Genomic DNA, 6,753 nt, shown 5'->3' on the forward strand with positions numbered 1-6,753 from the left:
GCCAGGGAGGGGATATAGGGATTGACATGGAAATTTCTAGGGATTTGGGAGGAGTGGGGATGGGATTGACATTTAGGGAAGAGGAGACAACTTGGGATAAAACCACAAACGAGGGAAAAGCAGGGACAAACCAAATAACACAATACAACATCCTTTGATCCCAAACCCAAATCTTCTAGACCCTGGCCCTGGACCTCACACAAGAGTCATTTGATAGCTTTGATTTATTTCTGGGAGAAGACAGAGAAGGGAGCAGCCTTGTCACTCTGTAAGTGAAGTTATGGATGTTTCCCCTATGGCATCACTTACCCTTTGTCACCTCCTTGCTCACCCCTATTCCTGCTGCTTCTGGGGCTGTTGGACATGACAACTCAGACCCTGCAAGACAGGCTGGTGACCTCCCTCTGCTTACTTCTCTCTGCAACCATCTCTTATGCAACTAAAATGACAAGGAACTGCCTTGACTCTCCCAGGCTTCCTGCTTTCCTTAAGAAACTTTCATCAAAGAACTTAAAGGAAAGCTTTTGGAACCCCCAGCAGATGCCATGAACAGATGGCACTGACCGTGTGTTCGGCCACTCTGGAGGGCTCTGAAGGGTTGTGAAGCAGGATTCCCCTTTGGAGAGGCCCCATGGACTTTCCTCTGGCAGACAGCACTTACCCAGGGGTCTTCAGTTGCCCTCTAATACATGGGGTTTATGTCTCCCAGGGACTTTTCATATGGCCACCACAGCGCCCTTCAAGGCACCCCATCCCTCCTGGTGGCGACAGGATGGTGAGGGCTCAGCCCTGATGCTGTGCTCCTGGTCCCTGCAGGAGCAGGGACACATCAGTGAGTGCAGGAGGAATCAGCAGTCCCAGGTGTTTATGAGAATCCCCAAAGCAGCACTCAAGGAGAAATTCCACAGGGACCAAGCAGGATGCTGATTCCAGTGGGCCAGCAGGATCCCAGCAGCTGCAAGGACCAAGTCTTGGGGGGAAAGCTGCAAAGAGCCTCCTCATTGGGCCACACTGCAGGGCTGGATGAAAGGATGACCTTTGTGACCATCACTGTCCCCTGTGCCTGGTGTTCCTGGCAGGGACCTGTGCCGTGGTCTCTCCACCATCACTGCTCCATCCTGGTGGTGCCGTGCCAGGGTGCCAGCAGTCACCTGAGCATGCTTTGGCTGGCAGGTCACTCGTGTTGCCAGGTCAGCAACCCAAAGGGCAGCTGGACAGGCTGTTCCAGGGGCAGCTGTGCTCCATCCACATTGGTTAACTGGGCAGTGCTTCCTCCGACTCCCTGCCAGAGTCACAGACAGACATGAAGCAGGTCCTGCTCCTGTGCCATGGCCAGCACTCCTCAAGCCCTGAAGGGATGTGTCCCCTGCCTCTGCCCAGCCCCAGAATGACCCCCCAAGCCTCCTCACATTTTGAGTACAAGCCCCTGCCTCTCCCTCCTTGAAGTCCACCACCTCCACAGTGCCAGTGCATCATAAGTGCTGTCTGTCCCTTCCCACCATGCTCCTGCCCCTGTGGCCAAGTGCTTCTTCACCACACCCCATCTTCATCCCTCAGGTGTCCCTGGGCAAGAGAGCTGGGGTTGTTCAGCCTGGAGATGAGAAGGCTCCAGGGAGACCTTACTGACACACAGTACCTGAAAGGGGACTGGGGGAAACCTGGAGAGGGATTTGGACAAGGCATGTCCAGGACAAGGAGGGATGCCTTCACACTGAAAGGGTTAGATAGGATATTGGGAAGAAATTATTCCCTGTGAGGGACCTGGCACAAGCTGCCCAGAGAAGCTGTAGCTGCCCCATCCCTGGAAATGTCCAAAGCCAGGTTGGATGTGGCTTGGAGCAACCTGGGACAGTGGAAGGTGTCCCTGCCCATGTCAGGGGGTGGGATAGGATGTGGTTTAAGGACTTTTCCAATCCAACCCATTCTATAATTCCATGATTCTATGATACCTTGCTGCTAGAGATTATTATTCTCATGAATCTTCAATAAAATAAAAGGTAAGTCAGTCAATATCAGAGGCAGGAGCCTGTGCATGCATTTGCTATCACTCTGCAGGAATTGTTCCAGTCCAGTCCCATTTCGGCCCAGACCTTAATGACATGGATATTCCTAGACCCGAAGGGAGAATGGGAAATGCAAATCACAGAGCATGAGCTCCGCTCCTGCTGACTCCTGACCTTTCATCTCCAGACCCTGGCGGGGGGGTTGCCTGCACTCTGCTTTCTCTGTGCTACCGCATCTGTAGCTTGCTTCCCTTTGGAAATACCTGGATAGAGTCACAGAGTCATAGATTGCTTGGGTTGGAAGGAATCCTAGAGATCACCCAGTTGCAACCCCCCTGCCATGGACAGGGACATATTCCACTCAGGGCTCCCCCATTCAACCTGGCTGTGACAACCCGTGTATTTTCCACCCTCTGCTGTGGAAGGAGCTGTGGTTGTCTCCTTCAGGTCTGTCTTTCTGCAGCACCTCTGAGGAGGAAAGAGCAGTTTCACACCAGACCATTGCCTCTGATCCTGTATTTGCCTTCTCATAAACCTCTGCTAGCTCAGAGCACCGGGGGATTTTGCTCAGGAGTGCCTTCAATGTAACACATAATGTTGCATTTTTTCATAGTGTCCATAAGCATTTGCAAAGCTCCTGTATTTAACACCAGCACTGACTAAACCCAGGTAGTTTTCTCCCCGGTTTCCCCAGTTTCCTATTAAATGCCATTTCAGCATTCTCAATTTCAAGGATGACACCCTGTAATTTTATAGTATTAAACACAGACCTGAGTTTGACTTTTCAGTTTTCCATCTTCCTTTGAACAACTTTAAAACTATTTTCTGGAAGACTTCTGGACCTTGGGTTCCCTGCCACAAAACAGCTTGGGTTACATCCTTTTCTTTTACAAACCTTTACAAATGACAGCAATTAAATCGAGCATCCTTTTATGTCGTTAGCCCGTCAGTAGGTAATGTCTGGCAGTTTTTCATCACAGGTTATCTCCTGGGCAGATTTATTCTCTAACATTGTTATTTCTGGCTATAAGCAAGGACTAAAATGAAAATATTTTCCAGAATACAAACCCCATCTTCTGCCAGTCATGCCTCATGGCTGTAAAGTATTTTGGATTAAGTTTCTATATATAACATGATATTCTGGTGAAGGTTCCACCTTTTCTTTGGTGTACATCTAAATAGCCTTTTAATTTTTTTTTTTTTTTTTGGGAAACACAGATTAATAGTTTATATACTTGATTGTCACATTTCTCTACATTCTGGAAAAGTAGTGGTACTCAAAGGTTGGACTTGGTGATCTTGGAGATCTTTTCCAACCTTAATGATTATATAAGTCTATAAATCAGGAAATCCTTGGTTTTATTTAAAAATAAATATATAATATATGGTTTTCTTTAAATTTGCCTTCTTTTTAAATGTTTTTTCCTTCCTGCCTCTCTATGGTCCTGCTTATTTACCAAAACAAATTTTTCAAGAATACTTGACATCTTTGCAGTCCCCAAGAAGGTAGTTTTATGAACTTTATTTTTCCAAGAGTTACTTTTAATTCTGAACCTGGGTTCAAATTAGCTGTTGAACAAAATATCCTAAATTTCCTGCTCAGTTCTACATTCTAAGTCTATTTTAAATGCTTCAAAAGTGCCTCTTCTCTTTAATTTGTTCCCATGGCTACCATTCAAAAGTTTCATTCATTTTCTGAGCGAACTCTCCAAATCGTTACTGCAATCTACCAGTTGACTTTTCCTTCTTAATCTAGCTGAAGGCTCTAAACCCTCAGACCATAGACATTGCAACAACAAGAGAAACAGGGTTACCTTCCACTCCTTGATCCTGGATCCTCACCACAGTCCCTTCCCGCAGAGATTAAATCCTCGCTTGGAGCTTTCCCGCGGCTCTGCCTCGTTCCTGGGGATCCCAGCGCAGGACGATGCCCGGCTGCCCAGTGCCATCCTCTGACCTTCCTGCCCTCTGTTTCACCCGCCCTGGTCCCAGGGAGCTCAGGGTTCATGCACCCAGGAATCCCTCACGTAGAGAGCTCAGAAATGCCGGAAGAGAGAGCTGAAGGCGAGAGGGAGCCGCTGGTTCCTCCTCCTTAGGTCCCTGCAACAGGATAAACAGGTTGAGTGAGGTGGGGCTGTCCAGTGTCACGTTTCAGCACGAGCCATCCAGGGCCAGGTACCCCCACCAAGCGTACGGGGATGTAAAAGGTTAATCTTTATTTAACTCTGTGCAGAGAAACCTCTCCCCCAGTGTCCTCGGTGGGGTGGGAAGGGTGGGGGCTGCAGCCAATGCCTGGTGGCTGGTGTAACTGGTAAAGGTGCTGGTTTGCACTGGGATGATGCGGGAGAGGTCTGAGATCCCTGGAAACTCTCGATTTATGGTACAGATCAGAGTGGGGATGTTGAGCTGAAAGGTGCTGGGCAGCACCGAAGGCTCAGCCTGGAGGTGGGGAGCCCCTGCTGCTCTCACCCTTCCTCCTGAAGGAGCAGACCTGCCTGTCCCCAGCCTGCAGAGCACTTGGGGTGACTGGGAAAGGCAAGGAAGGACAGAGGGAGGCCCTTGGTGGTGACAGATATCCATGGGGTTTCTGGCTGTTCACACACCCTTCACAGAGGTTAGAAAAATCCCCTATTGGGAACAGTTCCTCCATCCCTGCTGAGCTGGGGAACATTAAATAGGTGATAATAAGCGGTCCCTGAGTGGGAGGGCCTGCTCTGCTCTGGAAAGTGCTAGTCCAGACAATTTATCATTCAAACAAAGAGGGGGAAAAGGGTTAAACACTGCCTGGCCTCCCCAGCCAGTGGTGGCTTTGATTATCTGCAGCATGGCTGCAGGGCTACATGTTTGGGGATCAGGAGTTAAGTGTTTAAATGATAAGCGATATCTTAAAAACATAAGTTTAGCAACGAATCTTTACAGACAATACTATAGTATTAGTTAATAGGCAGAATTAACTCACTGGCCTGGGGCCAAGCCCATCACAGCCAGAGCAGCTGAAGCTGCTTTTCACTTGGGTTTTGCTTTTACTGGGTTTTCTGCTGCAGGGAGACTCCAATTTCTGTAAAAATATGCTTGTGTTTTCCTCCTCCCAACCTGCCGCTGTGAGCTCAAGATTCCTTGGAGCCCAAGGGATTCAGCCAGGACCTGGAAAGCTTTCTTCTTGATGCAGAGGTGTGACCAAGGGTGCCAATTCAGGACCAAGGGTGCTGATTCTCTGAAGGACATCTCTCAGTGGCCCTGGAGATCCCTGGGCTCCCTATCTGCTCTTGGTGGGGCTTTACAGGCAGATTTACTCTAGGTGCCAGCATGGGACTCACTCTCCATCTCTCCCATCCCACATAAACCTCCCTCTCCGTCAGCTGGGGCATTGACACTGACCAAGTAACTTCCTTGGACCAAAGAAGCATCTCCTGAATCTTTCTGGTAGCTGAGGCTCCTTGGAATCCCCAAAGGCCACTGCACTGAACCTTGAGTCTGTGCCTGACAGCTCTGTGTCACCACTTGCTGCTTTCCTTTATGCCTCAAGTGTCACCTGCTGCACCTCTTTAACCTCACAGAGGGTGAGAGGGAGCCACCTCCTCTAGGTGTGATGAGCCAAGGGCTTCAATGCAAATGACCTTTTTCTTTCTGCATCAGGAACTGAAAATGCAGCATTAAATGGGTCACCATCAAACCTGTTTTAATGCCCCCTAGATGTCATCTCTCCTGGCCCTGTCGACCTGGGAACCATCTTTTGATGTAAACCAAAATGTGGGTGCAGCTGGAGGGGTGGTTGTCCCATTTTTGTGACCCCCATCAAGGCTGTACCTGATGCTCTCTGCAGCAGGGCTTGAGTGTCCTATGGCAATGCTGCCCAAGGGTTACTTGTGGGCAGCAAGGACCAGCAAAACCAGTGCAACTTGACTTCCAAGCTGGCCACATCCAGGCTGCCTGATGGTGGCCATGTCCATGTGATACGGTTCCAAGATGGCAGCAAAGAGAGCATCAGCCCACAGTGTGGCTGAAGACAGAAGTGAGGACACACAAGGCTCCCTGGTCCATGGCCAGCCTCCACTGAAGCCACTAAATCTGGTGCAGAGTGAGTGGAAGGTGCAGAGAAGGACATTGAAGGAGGTCTAGGGTCACTTGTCATGGCATGGTGCTTTGTGGCATTGCTGGTCTGCTCAGATATTGTGACATGGTGACCAGAGGAGCTTGTGAGATTCACATCAGAAGGTGGATAATGACTGCACTGGGAACAGCAACTTTGTGAGGGTGGCAGTGGAACCTTGGCAGGCCTTCCCATGGATGCCAAAAAATGCAGCGGTCATAGAAAGCCCTTCCTGGGAGCAGAGTGAAGGAGTGAGGTGGGACCAGTGCTCACAGTTCATGACTGGCCATGAAGAGCATCTTCAGGGCACAAACCAGACTCCAAGTAGCATGTAAGAGCTTCACAGTCAGTGCAGCAGCCAAACAAGTCGGCGTAGTCCAAGGTCCATCTCCATTAGCAACAGTCTAAGGGGAAGCCCAAAAGAGAAGTGAGAAGGTCTCCAGTGACTGTTCCCTTGGGACAACATTCCCACTGTGTCTGGCAGTGCAGTCCTGGAGAGCTTCAAGAAAATCCTGAGGGTCTGGGTGGGCACTGGCAAACACACAGTTTGCTGCTCTTGGACTCCAGGCTTCCATTTTGGAGAATTGCTGGATTCTCGGGAACATGGAGGACACAACAGCCCTGGGATCCGGGAGGACTGAAATGAGGATGTGGTGAGTT

At 49.6% G+C, this 6,753-nt stretch overlaps 1 long non-coding RNA gene across 2 annotated transcripts; it reads right to left on the bottom strand.

Moving 5' to 3' along the window:
• Nucleotides 1-223: 223 nt before the first annotated feature.
• On the bottom strand, nt 224-6,104 carry LOC128798968 (uncharacterized). Of its 2 annotated transcripts, none has more exons than XR_008434611.1 (4): nt 5,811-6,104; nt 3,818-4,103; nt 2,774-2,855; nt 224-1,282 (listed from the first exon to the last, which is right to left on the bottom strand). It is a non-coding gene; the product is annotated as an uncharacterized LOC128798968 (long non-coding RNA). The 2 variants fall into 2 exon arrangements; XR_008434612.1 differs by lacking the exon at nt 5,811-6,104 and adding an exon at nt 5,382-5,458.
• Between the last annotated feature and the right edge of the window lie 649 nt (nt 6,105-6,753).

Source organism: Vidua chalybeata, chromosome 22 (genome assembly GCF_026979565.1).
Source record: "Vidua chalybeata isolate OUT-0048 chromosome 22, bVidCha1 merged haplotype, whole genome shotgun sequence".
NCBI classification, from domain to species: Eukaryota; Metazoa; Chordata; class Aves; order Passeriformes; family Viduidae; genus Vidua; species Vidua chalybeata.